Here is a 17,489-nt window from a genome sequence, read left to right as displayed (position 1 = left end):
CCCTCTTTCTGCAGTTCTTCCTAGTGGTTCTCTCACCAACACCCAGTAATGGCACAGTACATTCCATGCACTAAATTTTCCTTTCAAGCTCAATGCACTATGGAAGAGTAACTCCAAAAGAGACTGGAGCTTCTGGGTTTAAATTTAACACTATTTAAGGAAAGAAAACCTTTGCTAGGGGATATAACTGTTAACATTGTGATTTTTCAAGCCTAAGGTTTCTAATGGGGTTTGACTGTTCCAGAGATAACATTTTTTTTCCTAGGTAACATATTTCAACTCACATTATGAGCAAATGTTACAAAATTTTAGTGTAATGTGAAATACTGTAATGTCAGATAGCATTATTTATCTGCTTAATATGACTAAAACCATTAATTGCTGGGAGCCATACTTCATCCCAGCAACATGAAAATCCATTTTGTGCCTATCTTGTCAGTTATTGCCGATTTTCCTAATGAATTGTGACGCAGTGAAATCCTCTTGGGAAGCGTGTTTATATATTTCCAACTGCAGGTTCTGTGTGGTAACTCCTATTACATATATCCTCCATTAAACTCAGTGTTTCCATCATGCCTATGCCACAGCATATCACAGGTGCATTTTTCTTACTTGGGTTATCCGGAATAGCCATTATTATTGCAACGTGGCAGTTTTAATTATTAGGGTTTATGAGATGAGCTAAGTGGCTGGTGTTCGTTGTCCTGTAATTCCATATAAAGATTCAATCGGGTTGAATCTGTCTCCTGTTCCAATCAAGGTACTGTTCAGAACCCCCTGAGGAGAGGAGATCGCAGCCCATCCCGATCTCGTTACACTTACACAAGTATCTTATAATTGTTGCATAATGCTTTGCTATTTGCAGTGCAGAAGTTGATCTTGATGCCAGTGAAGTTTACACAGAACTATTTTAAAGAGAATAAGAACTAGTCTAAGGCCCTAGGCTTGCCCAAAGGCAAGCAGAACAATGGGGTGGGTGGGACTGGAGGTCAGAAATAGCTTTATAACCATCAGATCCTGATCTCCTTACTACTGCTGCTGAGCACTAACATTTAGGAATTTAGAGTGGCTCATACTCTTGTGAGATAGTTAGGGCATAAGCCTAGCTCATGGAAGGCAGAGTCTAACGTTCTGCTGGTCTGGTCAAGGAACCTTAGGCATTTTACTGAGTGACAGTGGTGTCACTCTTAGACAGCAAGTTACCATTAGCAGATGACAGCAGTTTTACAGGGTGACAGAAGGATCCCTGGAAAAAATTTCAAGGCCAAAAGTTCTGCAAACCCCTGACTCAGCTTGTAGTCCAAACCCTTGGAAGCATCCACCACTACTAAACAGTGCCCTTCTCTTTTCATTGCTGCAGTTTAGTGTGTGCTCTATTCTATGTCCAGCAAGGAGCACACTAACCATATTTGCTAACTACAAAGGGAGAACTTAAGGTTATTTGCCACTGAAGGCTGAAGCACCAGTGAGGCTGATGTCCCTCAAACTCAAGTGCAATATAGATTATTCCAATCATGATGTGTTTCGGAGCAACCTCAGAAGAACAAGTTACCAGCTTTCCCAGAGTGTGCAAGGGGCACATGTTTGCATGTGACATAACATGCAATTTCCCACCTGCCTTCTGGCCCTTCACAGGATAAAGTAAAATATCTCCAACAGATGGGAGCATCCCTTCACTGTGCCAGTGACAAGAATACAGTTATCCTGTGTACACATTACTATTCCTGGTGATAATTAAAGAATATCCATCGTCAGCACAAGTGTTGGCTCTGAAGCTCAGTTTCATATACTGCATGTTAGTCATTTTCCTTGTGGAAGAATTTATTTCATAGTCATAAAGGGTCCAAATATGATCTGGTTGGCTAGCTTTTGAAGTTCCAGTATTTTTAAGTTGTAAACTTTTTTGTCAATTTGTAAAGTTGGTCACAGTTGTGGTCTCAAACCACCACATACCTGAAATTCCAGGACAGCTGTATGAAACAAGTCAAGGCATGATCCTGAATCTGAGTAGTAATTAAGGATGACACATACATTAGAAATGACAGTGTTTCATCATATCAACCAGAATTTAGATACGCATCAAGACACTTTCACAGTTAACTAGGAAATATTTCCTTTATATGGGAATAGTCTGACAGCTTTTAGAAAGGACCAATGGGGGTACAAAAACTCAATGAAATATTAGTGTAGCTTTTGAAGAAAGCTGTATGTAAATACCCTGAAGTCCTCAGTGAGGACTCAATGAGCTGATAACCCCACAGCACCTACCACATTCTCAAACAGTTCTGGTACAGCACTGCCCAAGAAACAGTCATCACTGGAGATGCTGCACTTGCACCTGAGAGACTGAGAGGTTTTGGTAAAAATAAAGTTACTCAATAGGCTGCTCCAGCATGCACTACCTTCTCCCACCTGAGGCTGCTGTTGGATTCTGAGGAAGTTTGAATGGATGCACGATCAACGCTGTGTGGTGGCCATGAATCCCACTACTGTGATTCAAGGTTAACAGGTTGGTATCGAGGCCACAGTACCTAGGAAAGGGAAAAAAAAAAAAATCATTATTCTAATTGTTGATTGTTGAACACCCAAGAGCATGCTGTTCTCAGGACTTCTCAGGACATACCTCCTGCTTGGATAAGAGGAGGGAATTTCATGTTTCAGGAAGACAAAAAAAAAAAAAGGAAGGTGCTTTTATCATTAGATTGTCTGCAAGATAATAGAGGCACACAATAAATAACATTGACTAGATTTACATATTAGACACATCCCCCCAAATTATTCCCAATGCCCTCACCCCCAACTTTAAATTCAGCTGAACTGAAGTTCTGCTGATATCGCACTCAGTTGCATCTCACAGGGCCTTGGTTGCTGGGACACAGAAAAGAAAGGAATGCTAGTTGAGAACTCATCAAATGGAAGTGCAAAAGAATTCAGAGAGCTAAAACTTCCTGAAACCTTTAGATGGTAACATGTAAATGAAACATTTTTAAATCGTAGGTGAATTCACAGGCAAATTCCACAGGCAACAGGAATGAAGGGGAAAGAGTGGGCAGAGAAGTATCCTAGAATCTAACAAAACAAAAAGCTTATCTTCATTCCTGCTCTTAATTTAGATGATTTAGATCTTTATTTGTCCTAAAGTTTTAAATTCAGTGAACAGTCCAAATGTAACATTTCCATAGCCATCCCAAACTGCTGATAACTTTGAAATGTTTTGTGCCAGAGACATGAAATTATCACAGCTCTTACATCTGCTCCAAACTGCATACAACAGGGTATAGTTAAACAAACAAAAAAAAGAAACCTCAGAAATTCAAGAGACAAAAAAAAGTATTGTTCCATTATTCCATCTATATTCATAAACATAAATATATCTAACCTGGAACAGACATATCTAGGGTTATACTGAGTTGGAGTATTTAGTTTACTACAAAATAATTTAAAAGTGAACTCTAGACAGGGAGAATATTTGTATACATGTAGGCTAGAGAGGACTGTTTTCACTGAGACAATAAATGCAGTCATTTATGCTTGAGTTTAGTCAAACTGGCAAATGTTTCCTGCATGGGTCTATCTTCAGTATAGTTCCATGACCATTAGAACATATACCTTCTTGAGCTAACAGGCAAACCCCATGACTTTATTCCAAGACTGCCTACTCAGTTTCTTAATAAAAATGTTCCTATTAGATCAGCTCTACAATTGCAATGTGTTCTGGGTGCAGAGTTTGTGAACTTCAAGTCATCACAACACCCTTGTGAAATTGTTTCTGTACAAAAAAAGACCTTTCAAAAGCCTCGTAATCCACTAGCATTAGGTTTACAGAACAGTTACGTGGACATCTGAATGGACGTAATCATTTCTTTTTCCTCTTTTTTTGCAAGGAAATCTAGTTTTTTGCATTTGTTACCCCAACGCTTGTGAAGAGCAAGATTGTGAAAAGAGGTTAAAATGGGTTCTCTGGATAAGGAACTCGGGGATAAGGTGAGTTTTCCCCTAAATCAGACTATATTCACAGCTTTGCACGGTTTTCAGAGGATTTTCTAGGCAGGTAACTGCGATGTAAATAAACATCAGTTTAATAGTGGGAACCTGGCTCCAAAATGCAGTCAACAGAGACAAGTAGTGCCCCTTCAACTGTGGCTTCAGAAGGTATGATTATGGGTGCATAAAGCAGACAGTGCAAATATCCTCTCTTTATATTTCTGCCTCCCCTCATAACGTACACAAACACAGCTGAGATAAAAGAGGCAAGACGAAGAGCAATGAGAAAGGACATGAAATACTGCCTTTAAAATCTACTTTATTCAACTGGAAACAAAACATTTTAAAAGGTGATAATGTTCTAAAAGCTATTTAACTCACCAGCCAAATCAAACTGACCAAAATCTAATTTATTCCTTGTCTTGTTTAGCAGATGCTTAAAAGATCAATATAGTTGTCTCTGTAGATCGGCATGAAATATTAACCAGTCTGAGTGTTCTGAAGCTTTTTACAACATATTCAGCCTCATTAAACATTAAGCAACCTTGAAATATAAATATAAAATAACTATCAGCTTCCTATCCTTCAGACACAGAACAAAGGTAACTCAAATGTGGGAAGCAGGAGGAAAAAAAAAATATTAAATGAACTGGGAATTCATAGAGAAGTTAACTTAGGAAAGCTGTCAGTATAAATTGGCTCAGATACACTTTACCAGAAGGAAAGAAAATATTGCAATATCAGGAGAACATCTATCTGCTAAGGAACAAAACAGTAGTGTTACATTTATAGCATGAAAAAAATTAACAAAAATAAGCCTCTGACCACAAATATACTAATCTTGGGCCCAGTCCACATTTATGCCACACAGCTCCTTTCACCCCTCGTATTTGCTGCGAAACCCACTCCCCAGGTTCAGCAAGAACGAAGCCCCCTCCTCTTTTCCCCGCCTTTCATTGTTGCCGCCTGGCACGATAAAAATATCTGGGCAACACGGCAGAAAGGAGTTTCAGGTTCACTAAAGGGAAATGTCAGCTTTGCAAATCACTGAAAGTAACCGGACGCAAACTGTCAAAATAAGTCAGCGAGGCAGCGTGGTTATTGTCAGCGCGTAACTCAAGCCTGCAATCCGAGACGTGGCTAAAGGTTATAGACAACACAGCATGACAGTTCCACTGCCGTGTGCAGAGAGGCTGATTTGGCTAAAAACGCTGGGTAATTTTAACACACGCAGGATGTTTAACACCTTTCTCTCCCATTTAGCTGCCCGCTTTATTATTACTGCATACTTGGTAGCGGAGAGCGAAATTCAGCCTCTCAGGCCGTCACTGCTGGGTCTGCCAGGGTTTGCAGAAGAGTTTTTCTTACTGCTGCTTCTTGTCTGAAGCTGGTATGAGCCCAGACATACCAGTGTTACAATTCACTACAGATGCCTCCTCGCAACTTGGCAAGATGGTACCAGCAAGAAGTGGAAGTGCGTGGGATTCATTCCCCTGCAGAGAAAGGAGATTTTTGCAAATGCTTTGTGGAGCTATTAAGTTGGAACTTTCAAACCCTCTCGTACAACAGGATGGTAGGAATGCCATCAATCAGTCAACGCAGAAACCATAAGGAGCTGAGAATGAAACCAAGAAATTAATTTGGTACACCTAGAGGCAAAAAGATAAATAAATTGAATATAGATATTTTTGAATTTTAGCAACATAAGCAAGACAGCAGTGTGCTCACATAAAGAATAAGTGTATCAGACACATTAGGAAGTGATACTCAAATAGCATTTGACATTGGGCTATTTTTGCTGCATTCTCAGAATAGAACTGAAAAGATACTTTTTCATTCCACTGCATTACACCATATTTTTATACTTTCCCTACCTGTACGCTATGCTGTTAACAAGCATGGATTTGAACAGCACCAAATCAAATGTTTTACACCTCCTTGCACGCTCAATTTTCAGATGTGCTTTGTAGACGGGGTTACGGTATCTCCAAACGTGCACGTTAAAACTAAATTTGAAATTACATTTAATGAGAAAAGATTATACCCACTGTGCTGTGAGCAAAGCCCTACACCTTGCAGTTTAGTCAGCGGGGCAAATCACGGCCTAACCACGACACAGGCTTGTGGAGAGCAAGTGAAGCCCTTACCCTCTGCAGCTCTGCCCCATCCCACCCCGCTCCTGGAAAAAACTTGGAACAATCTCAGATAAGGCTGCATGACGCAGACAGGACTGCCCCAAATTCACACAGCAACTTAGGCAGCTTCTTTAATCTGAGTGCTTTGCCTAAACTGCAGGTCCTGCAGGTTGTCTGGGAGGAAAGGTGATTTGACAGCAGCGTCAGGCGTTTCTTTGATACCAACGTACAACACGGAGGAATCGAGCGAGACAGTTTCCTTGCTGAGATTGTCACAACTCTTTTTACCCAAAAACCCTCTTTTCTCAAGGGTGTGCTCATTCATGTGTCATCCTTGTGTCTCACTGAGCTTCTGGCGTGTAGGAAACAAGCCAAACACTGGAGTTAGAAGGTCACCTAAGTGTTATGAAACTGGCACTGAGGCTCAGGGTAGAAACAGCAGGCACGAAGAGGGGGGTATATAGGCAGCAAGAGTACTGCAAAGAAAGAGGAATTTTCACTGTCCAGCTGCTCTCCAATCAAACCTGGAAATCAAGCCTTGGCAGAGATGAAATTGGTTTCATTTTTTGTGTTCTGCTCCCCTTGAAAATCTGAACAACACACACACACACAAAAAAGAATGCAAGATTTTACTGTAAGTATCTTCTCAGGTAAGGTGTAATGGTTTGCTTTGATGAGGCTGCACTTGCACATCTTAAATATCCATCCAAACCCACTTTCTGGAATGCAACCTTTGAAGTCTTTGCATGTTCTTTTCATACAAGACTTCTGTCCACCCACACAGCAAAAACCTTTAAGTGGGCAGTCCCTTGTTATTCATAACTTCACTACTACAATATTCTTTTCCTGAATGTGCAGCTCCAAGCACCACTGCAAAGCAGGGAAACATTCCACTCCCCCTCCAGTCCATCAAACTCCAAGAGACTCATCTTCCCTTTCAAAACTCTTCACAGCCTACAGTCCACACTACCCCTGATTTCTCACCCACTGCTGAAAGATTTATTCCTCTCATTCACCTACGAGGAAGTTAATTTGTTAAAGGCCAAAAATTTTGTGTATGCTCATGTGCTGTTCCTCCTATTTTTAAGAGGGTTTCCTAAATTTCTAATTAGCTCCCAGTGCTCTCCTCAACCACACCTCCTAAAAATATAACTGACAACCAGCACATTATTATTTTTTCTGTATCAGCAAGACAAAACAGAGAGGAAGAAATGAAGCTCTAATAGACCAATAGACTTCAGAGAGTGGGGAGGAAGAAACTTCTGAGGACTTCCACTAGTCCCATCAAACTCAGTCTGTGCACTCCTCCTTTGGCCTCCATCCCTGTGCTTTCCCTTCTCTTGTGCTGTAAATTCTTCAGCAGTCTCTTTTGGCTAAGACAGTGAAATTGTGCCTCATGACTTGGATTTCTAAGAATTGCAGTAATACAAGTAACAAAACAACCACAGTTTTAAATTTATTTGAGTAAAATTCATACCTCAAGACCACCAAATCATGAAGAAATAGCTCACAAGAGAGAGAGAAAATAATCACACAGATCAGAAAGGCACACCACAAATGCATCAACCCTCAGCTCGTACTAATTGGTGTGGCTCTAAAAATTTCATCTCTTTCAATGTACCTATGCTCATTTACATCCACAGGTACTGTTTAAAAAACATTTTAAATAGATTTGTCTGTAAACAATCCTCCTAAAGAAAAAAAAAAAAAGAACACTGAATTAAGCCTTTCTGCACAGGTTTTTTTGCTGCTGTAGAGGACACATAATGGATGTGCAGCAGCACATGAAACACAGATGAGGAAGCAAATTATTCAGCTGTTGGGATGAAAACAGAATAAAAATGTTAACATATTTGCAAATTTCTTTCACTGAAAACTATAAAGATGTCTTGTCACTGCTGTGGCTTTCCCCTGTCTTTAGAAGAACTGAAAACCTATTTAAGATCAAGACAAAGACAGGTACACACGAATCAGTGGGCAGTGAGAATGCCATCAAAACATGCCAATAGGAATATGTGCTGGTTTTGGCTGGGATAGAGTTATTTTTTTCCACAGTAGCTGGTATGGGGCTATGTTTTGGATTTGTGCTGTAAACAGTGTTGATAAGTTAACAGAACACAGATGAACTACCAGCAGTACTTGATCACTTATTTCCTTAAAATGTCTTCAGTAAGTTTGTTTTCAGAAGGCATCATGGTAGATTTGCAAACAGGCTGGAAAAAAAATAATTAGAACTATTGTTGAGAAATGTTAATGTGGAACGGAAGGCATTCAAAGAGCAGTATAACAGAGTTTAAAATATAAGTTCATTCCAGTAAATCAGTGTCAAAATGACAACAGAAGCCAACATGGCTCAAGACAGATATATGGAACAATATGTAAGAAAAACAAAAAAAGCTTTTGAACCCATCCATAAAATATCAGAAGTGAAAGATTTGATTAAGTATTAAAAGAAAAAGGCTAAACCAAGTGAGACAAAACCAAAAGTGAGTCATGCAGTCAAAGTCTCTCAGTATGAGAGAAAAAACCCAATTTTTCCTGGTTTGTGTGTTTAGGTTTTTTTTTAAATCAGGTCAAACCCAAGAATTAAGAACTCATTTTCCAGAATGAGAGCGAAAAGGATCAAACTAAAATGCAATGACTACTTGGAATATTTAAAGAATTAATGTGCAACTATTCCAAAATATAACTGTATCTGATACAACATACCTGAATACAGCACATTACCTCTGGTTGACACAATGGCAGACAGCACAGACCATGCCAGCCCTTCACAATGATGCTTTGCAGCAGGTTACTGGGGCAAAGTGGCTTTCTCAGTCCTATCTGGCTCCTCATCCTGTCACAACGATCAAAACTGGAAAGGTGAAGTTTTTGTGGTAATTGACCTCTGCTGAATTGAAAGGCCATTGAGTTCTGCGTGCCTGTTCTAAATCAAAATAAACTTCTAAGAGAAGCAGTGCAAAATTACCATCCTGCTGGGTGTTCTGTAGATCTTCATCTTCCTGCAAGGCCTCCCAAAACTTTGACTTCACCCATAAACCAGAGCTGTACCCTAAGAGACTTCACTGCGACATCTGAGCTTTCTAACTTTGATTAGACAACTCAGCTCGGGATGAAAGCACCACATTGGCATATCCTGACATAACCAGTCAACAGAATTTGCTGCTTGATCCACTGCTAATGGGACCTGGGCCAGCTTTTTCCTGGTACAACACATTTTGCCTTTCAGCTCAGTGGCAGCCCATGGAAGGGAGCAATGCAGTGACTCACACCCCTTTCTTCTCCTGCAAAAGGGGTGCACAGCTACTCCTAGCTGAGCCCAGAGGAAGCCCACAGACTACACATAAGATATCCAAGAGGGCAATAAAAGTGGATATAGAAATTGAGAGAAGTCTTCGCTGGCACTTTACAAGTTCACGTAGTTCAAAAGAGATCCCAGAAGACAAGAGACCATCGTGATGCCATTAGTTAAGGGAAAGCCTGGGGAAACTGAAAACCTATGTAGGGAAAGCTTAAAAATCATTTTAGAAAGCCAAGCGAGGGAAACACTTGAAACAAGCACACTAGTGGTTCAATTAAGGGTTTCAGAGATGCCTGTAGGAGGAAATCTCAAAGGATATCAGTGCTAGGATAGACAAAGGGAGGCAATGGGAACCTGACGTGGAGATGTTCAGAGCCATTCCCCCAAGTTTCATATTGGAAACCCAAAGCATTAAAATATTTAGAACAGCAAATGTATTCCAGAAATGTGGACAAAGTGCATTCAATAAGCTATTCAATCATATATCAGCACAAAGAGGGGGGTAGGAGCTATAATTTTACAAACAGAAAACAGCACTGAAAAGCAAGGCAAAGGAAGTCTTGATTAATAAGGTGGGTTGAGGGAAGAAAAGATAATTTAATTTTCAATAAAATAGTTCAGACCTTTGTTAAAGAGAAGATTGAAGTACTTTTAGGAAGAACACTCTGATAGCTGATCTAACAAATAATCCAGAATGAAGGTAAAAAGGCAGAGAAAAAAGTCATAAGGAAATTTGTTTTAAATTATTAATGAAGAATTACACTTGCACTGACCAGGTGCTTTCCAAGACAAAGAATACAAGTCACAGACAAAGAATACAAGTCACTGCAAATAATATGAGGCAAGTAGCATATTTTTTACACAAAAATAATTTCTTTCAGCAATGATGGCAGGGTTGTTTTCTTTTTTTTGTGGGGAGGTGGGGGGAGAGGAGCGGTGCTGGTGATGAAGGTGATGTTGAAATTTAACACTAAACCAGGATACAGAATTAAAAAGATCAGCAGACTTTATCGTGTTGTCCTTTCCTTTCCAAAATAGGGTTACATTTCTCCTTGAGGCATAACCTGTATGCAGGTATTTTCCAGCCACTGATTAGTGTGCTTTTTACAGCCCCAATCTGAGCCCCACACTTAAGTGCCAACTTATTCAGCAGAGAAATCTAAAAGAGCTTCCTTCTGCAGCTCCACTGGCACCAACTACTGTGCCACACACTCCCACATCCACTCTCCATGATCACAGCTGTGTGGCCTTCATTTAAAATTGGGTTTGCCTTTGCTATTGCCTTGCTCATAGGGAATGGGAGGTTTCCACTGTAGCTACAATCCTTTAGCTCCAGCCATGGCCTCGTGCTTTTAGGTTGGAGGAATCCAGCTTGATTTCCCCTGTGTTGAACAAATATCAGAGGTCACCCAAAGGGAAAATAGATGACCCTATAAAGAGCAGAAAACCTGGGGAGGAGGGAGGGAAAAATAAACAGCAGCTAATACCACCACAGAGAGTAAATCAGAACAAGCTATTTAATGGGGTTTGAAATTGCTGGCTGCAAAAACTAAATTTACCCCCGATCAAACAAACAGAAGTAAGTATTTAAAGGTGTACTGCTCAGCTGTTTTCTCAAAACAGTAAACCCAAAGGTTGGCCTCTGTATAAGGTGACAGTATTCCAAACCAGCTAAAAATTCACTAAGATCAGCATAGTTTGACTGATTTGCAACCGCAAAGAAGAACAATACAGCGCTCAACAATCCCCACACCTTTTCTCCTCTGCCTCTTCATTTTGGAGTGATGTTCATAAACGGAGCTCATCAGCTTGCCTCGTGTTGGCAGAGGGAGGAGGGACGAGGAGCAGCAGAGGATGGAGCTCTGCACATGGTCCATCCAGCACTCTCCTCGGTCTTTTGGCAGTGGCTGCAGCCTGCAAAATAATGGCCTCAGCAGCTCCTTGGGCCGCTCGCTGTTATAATCTGTATAATAAGTATTAGTTTAGCTTTTCGTATGGAAAGTTAATCCCCTAATAACATTTCAAATTACTGAACAGTGTTTGGAAAAAAAAAAAATCCCAGTTACCATTCAGAAACCTGTGCTGCAATCAGCCACACAAGATATACAGCATTCTGTAATTAGTGCACACCTTTCAGACTTGGCTAATTACCTCTTATGAATTAAAAAATGTTTCCCCTCCCCTGCCACTATACTTGAGAGTAAAAAAAAAAAGAAAAAAGAATAAAAGATAAGCTTTATATTTCTAAGGTAGCTAAAATTCAGTAAGATAATGCCTCTGATGTGGTTATTTCCAGGTGAACATCAGGTTATTCAACCTAGGTGAATTTAATGATTCTGGACAGGTCGTGCAATGGATTTTCCTGTAAATCACTTATAATTGCAAACATAAAAATTAAAAGTCGGTCTGAAGAGAGAGATAACACAGTATAAATGATGGAAAGCAGTAATCTACAGATAGTGGTGCTGCTGTTTTAATTGAGGCCATTCTGATGAGAAGCTTCTGAACCCACAGGGACAGCACTAGGATGAAGAGCCTGTGATCTCTAACCTGCAAGAGCTTTTAAATGAACTACAAGTGATTAACAAACATGTTTTCAACATGCTGACACAAAAACTTCAGAGTTTTTCCTCTCTAGTACAACGTTCTTCTACATGTCTCAGAAAGACCAAGCTCAACTTGGCTTTCCACACTCCCTCCACAGTATCTGCTACCAGCATATTTCATGGATATCACCTAATGAAGAAATCCTGCACTTTTGAAAATAGTTCTGTTTTAATTTGTCACCTCTTTGGAGTTTTTGAAAGGCTTCAATCCCATTTATTTTAGACCAAAGCTTTTAGGAATATTAGCTGTTGTCAAAAGGGAACACTGAAAGCCATACTGCAGACTCTCAGAATTAGAGATGACTTGAAAATCAAGTGTAGGAGCCAACCTCATCTACTTTGTCCTGTATGAAATTTGGAGCCAAGATTAAACCCAAGCTTTCTCTGGTCATAATTTAGGTAAGACTGAACATTTCAAACATTATCCATTTTTATCAGATTTTGGCTCCAGATGAAAGAAACCTTGCAGGTACAATCATACAGCCAAATGACTAACTGCCACCCTTTGTGCCTGTTAATTATTTCTGGCCACAGCATTCTGTGCATAATGGAGCATGGACACAATATGATGGGGTGTTTTTTTTTTTCTTTTTTTTCCCCCCCTCCTCCTCCCCACCTTTTTTTTTTTTTAATTTGGCTTCTAGATCAACATTTTGAGAAGTCAACACTTGCTTTGCTGAAAGTAAAGGGATAATCAGCCTGGAACACCTTGGGTTGTTTTGTATAGGTGCTCAGTATTCACGGCTCCCAATGACTTTTAGCTAGAAACGGGAGAGCAACCATAATTAAAAAAATCAGACCCAAACTGCTTCAAAATTAATCACTTCAAAAATCCAGAAGCCATGAAATAAATATAGACATGATGTTGGGGGCAGGGAGGGCGAGGGAAGGAGTTTCATCCCTGCACAAAAAAAAACCCCACACAAACTCCTTGTCCCAAGCCATCATATTTTATTTTATTTTTAACTTCTTCCTACTTGTCATGGGACAGAGGTATTGAAATCTTTCTATGGTATCACATTAATATAAAATCATTCTGCTTTTTTTCCTCATGTGATAGTGTAGTCACGTTAGCACATTTCATTGTAAGTTAGTAAAAATGAACGTTAATATGACCTGATACTAATCCACCATGACAGAAAATTCCTAATACGATAAAACTTTCATATCATATTAGGAGAAAAAAAGTCAGTTCCTGCCTGTTCCAGGTCACTTTCAATGTTGCCTTTGAGCATAAAGTAATGACAAGCATTTGTCTATCTGCAAAATGGGTCCCCAGCACTGTTCAATGGCAAAATGAAATTATATTCAAATGTGCCTTTTTTTTTCTTCTCTGTGTGACTCAGCCCACTGAAGGAAAGTCCTCAAATATATCATCTGTATTAGCCTTTATTCTGAGATGCTCAGAGTGTCTCTAGTAATGAAGAGTAATCTCTTTCTAAATGGTTGTTTCTTGATGTTGAAATTATAACAGTGCTTCTCAGGACTTGGGCGTTTCCCAGAAGCAGATAAAAGATTTGAAAGAATCACCACCAACTTACTACAAAGCTTTGCAAAATCTCCAGTCAAGCTGAGTTGAAATGATCATTAAATCCACTTCCTTTGTCCCAAATGAGGAACATTCAGACCATGTGACATAAACTGGAGGAGCTCAACTCAAACCCAGACCTCTATACCAATTTCCAACAAACTAAGGTCTGGTTTTCTTGATGTAGTCACTTTTTCATTGCACTCTCATTACCCTGGGCTGTAAAAACAACTGTAAGACCAGGTGATCCTAAAAGCTGCTGATTATTAAATTAGAAATTCTGACCTTCCTTGCATAGGTTGCACAACTCACAGGTTAGTGTTACAGATAATTTAATTTTTCAACACAAAAATTTAATTTTATGAACTGAAATACATCCAAACAACAACAACAACAACAACAATCTACACACTCAACTTTTCCTCCAGAAAACAAGAGGGACAAAGGGTTCAATTTAAACTGCAGTGGAACAGTGCTGAGGGCAGGTCACAACAATGGATCAGCTCAGCCTGCAGAATATCTCCCAAGATAAACAGTGTAAAATACCTACTTCAGTTTGTTCTTCAGTTCTGATTGAAGCCTCAAAACTTTTGAGTAACTTCCCGCTGTACCTTAAGAGGAAAAAGAGAGATTAAAAAAAAAAAAAAAAAGAAAGTGGTTCTGGTAGGGAATAGCCAGGTTACTACAACAACAACAACAAAATAAAACAGAAGAGGAATTTTCAGTTATATTATTTATTGCACGTTGAAACATTACAAGTGCAAAATGTAATTACCTTAATGCTATTTTTGATATCATATCAGCAAATTACACCGAGTCCCCCACTGTGACACTTGTATCAGGGTAAGAATTACCCTGTTGTGAGTGTCGATCCCAGGGGAAAAGGAAGCAGCATAAATGGCTGTGATTCTCGAGCAATTAGCTCCTCCAAGGCTGCAGATACTCTTATTTAAAAGATACTTATGGAATGTTTAACCTGTAAACATCTTGAACATTTTGAGAAGTCAACACTTGCTTTGCTGAAAGTAAAGGGATAATCAGCCTGGAACACCTTGGGTTGTTTTGTATAGGTGCTCAGTATTCACGGCTCCCAATGACTTTTAGCTAGAAACGGGAGAGCAACCATAATTAAAAAAATCAGACCCAAACTGCTTCAAAATTAATCACTTCAAAAATCCAGAAGCCATGAAATAAATATAGACATGATGTTGGGGGCAGAGAGGGCGAGGGAAGGAGTTTCATCCCTGCACAAAAAAAACCCCCACACAAACTCCTTGTCCCAAGCCATCATATTTTATTTTATTTTTAACTTCTTCCTACTTGTCATGGGACAGAGGTATTGAAATCTTTCTATGGTATCACATTAATATAAAATCATTCTGCTTTTTTTCCTCATGTGATAGTGTAGTCACGTTAGCACATTTCATTGTAAGTTAGTAAAAATGAACGTTAATATGACCTGATACTAATCCACCATGACAGAAAATTCCTAATACGATAAAACTTTCATATCATATTAGGAGAAAAAAAGTCAGTTCCTGCCTGTTCCAGGTCACTTTCAATGTTGCCTTTGAGCATAAAGTAATGACAAGCATTTGTCTATCTCCAAAATGGGTCCCCAGCACTGTTCAATGGCAAAATGAAATTATATTCAAATGTGCCTTTTTTTTTTTCTTCTCTGTGTGACTCAGCCCACTGAAGGAAAGTCCTCAAATATATCATCTATATTAGCCTTCAGTGCTAGGCTTTATTCTGAGATGCTCAGAGTGTCTCTAGTAATGAAGAGTAATCTCTTTCTAAATGGTTGTTTCTTGATGTTGAAATTATAACAGTGCTTCTCAGGACTTGGGTATTTCCCAGAAACCGATAAAAGATTTGAAAGAAACACCACCAACTTACTACAAAGCTTTGCAAAATCTCCAGTCAAGCTGAGTCGAAATGATCATTAAATCCACTTCCTCTGTCCCAAATGAGGAACATTCAGACCATGTGACATAAACTGGAGGAGCTCAACTCAAACCCAGACCTCTATACCAATTTCCAACAAACTAAGGTCTGGTTTTCTTGATGTAGTCACTTTTTCATTGCACTCTCATTACCCTGGGCTGTAAAAACAACTGTAAGACCAGGTGATCCTAAAAGCTGCTGATTATTAAATTAGAAATACTGACCTTCCTTGCATAGGTTGCACAACTCACAGGTTAGCGTTACAGATAATTTAATTTTTCAACACAAAAATTTAATTTTATGAACTGAAATACATCCAAACAACAACAACAACAACAACAATCTACACACTCAACTTTTCCTCCAGAAAACAAGAGGGACAAAGGGTTCAATTTAAACTGCAGTGGAACAGTGCTGAGGGCAGGTCACACAATGGATCAGCTCAGCCTGCAGAATATCTCCCAAGATAAACAGTGTAAAATACCTACTTCAGTTTGTTCTTCAGTTCTGATTGAAGCCTCAAAACTTTTGAGTAACTTCCCCGCTGTACCTTAAGAGGAAAAAGAGAGATTAAAAAAAAAAAACAAAAAAAGAAAGTGGTTCTGGTAGGGAATAGCCAGGTTACTACAACAACAACAACAAAATAAAATAGAAGAGGAATTTTCAGTTATATTATTTATTGCACGTTGAAACATTACAAGTGCAAAATGTAATTACCTTAATGCTATTTTTGATATCATATCAGCAAATTACACCGAGTCCCCCACTGTGACACTTGTATCAGGGTAAGAATTACCCTGTTGTGAGTGTCGATCCCAGGGGAAAAGGAAGCAGCATAAATGGCTGTGATTCTCGAGCAATTAGCTCCTCCAAGGCTGCAGATACTCTTATTTAAAAGATACTTATGGAATGTTTAACCTGTAAACATCTTGAACATTTACCTCCTATTTGCTTTTTTTTTTTTTTTTTTCAGTAATTAAGCCTCCAGGGGATCCCCCCTACGCAACAAGCATTTCTTCCTTCTTTTGCCACCCATTTTTCTTTTTAATCACGAGAAAATCCCTTTCTGCCATTAAGATGCGCGCCGTGAAATTCGGAATTGTTTGTAATAACCACGTCTTTCCATTAGCACTAATACCCTAATGCCACAGGACAACCTTGCAGTGTGCTGAAGGATTAGGTAAACTTCACCTGGAGCAAAAAGAAATTACAAGTTTCACTCACCTTTGGGAGTCAGACTTTTCAGTTTTCAGAGTTCTTTTGAGAATTACTGAGGGTAGAGAGAAATATTGATCACTGCAAGGAAAAGGATATAATATCAATGCATGTCAGCATTATTTTTCTCAAAAACATCTTGAATTTTGAATTTTGTAGGTGTATGTGCTACAATCAAAAATTTGGATGAATGTGGACTTCGTTGTTTTCTATTAATCAGTACAGGTAAAAGACAGCCAACCCTATAACTGCAAGTAAAAACACGTACAAAAGTACACTTTAAGAGTCATAACCATTTTCACCTTCAAGCACAAAAGGGAAGATGAACATATTCTCAAAAGAACCTAAAAATCTCTCTTTAAAGTACAGGCAATAACTTTTTATAACATTATTTATAGACAAATAAGTAGGTACTTTAAAAAAAAAATAAATTGTCTTTATCCTTGTAAAAGAAAAAAATCCATTTCATGACTTACAAAACACCAGTTCAACACCTCCAAACTTCTAAAATAGTTCAGTTCTGCTAACAGCCATCCTTTTAAACTAAACCAAATTACAGCTGTTACAACACTTGCACCGTTTTAATGCACCACTGAAGCAAACTGAAAGCTTTGGTAAATGTAGAAATTATTGACTTGTTAAATTCTTTACACGACACATCCAAGACTCACAATATTACCCACATACACGCTAAGATATTTTACCATCTTTAACCACGGTTTCCTTCCTTCACTTAGAGTTGCCAAACTTTTCTCCTGTTTAGCAACTAC

General features: G+C 39.0%; 1 long non-coding RNA gene across 1 annotated transcript; it reads right to left on the bottom strand.

Moving 5' to 3' along the window:
- Window positions 1–5,129: 5,129 nt before the first annotated feature.
- Window positions 5,130–16,802, bottom strand: LOC126651310 (uncharacterized). Its single transcript, XR_007631626.1, has 4 exons — window positions 16,729–16,802; window positions 15,993–16,054; window positions 11,177–11,337; window positions 5,130–5,477 (listed from the first exon to the last, which is right to left on the bottom strand). It is a non-coding gene; the product is annotated as an uncharacterized LOC126651310 (long non-coding RNA).
- Between the last annotated feature and the right edge of the window lie 687 nt (window positions 16,803–17,489).

The sequence above is a fragment of the Myiozetetes cayanensis genome, unplaced genomic scaffold (genome assembly GCF_022539395.1).
Source record: "Myiozetetes cayanensis isolate MyiCay16 unplaced genomic scaffold, myiCay2020 scf6-25, whole genome shotgun sequence".
Classification (NCBI taxonomy): Eukaryota; Metazoa; Chordata; class Aves; order Passeriformes; family Tyrannidae; genus Myiozetetes; species Myiozetetes cayanensis.
Note: the sequence above shows the minus strand (reverse complement) of the source record. Positions and strands in the feature narration are given on the sequence as shown.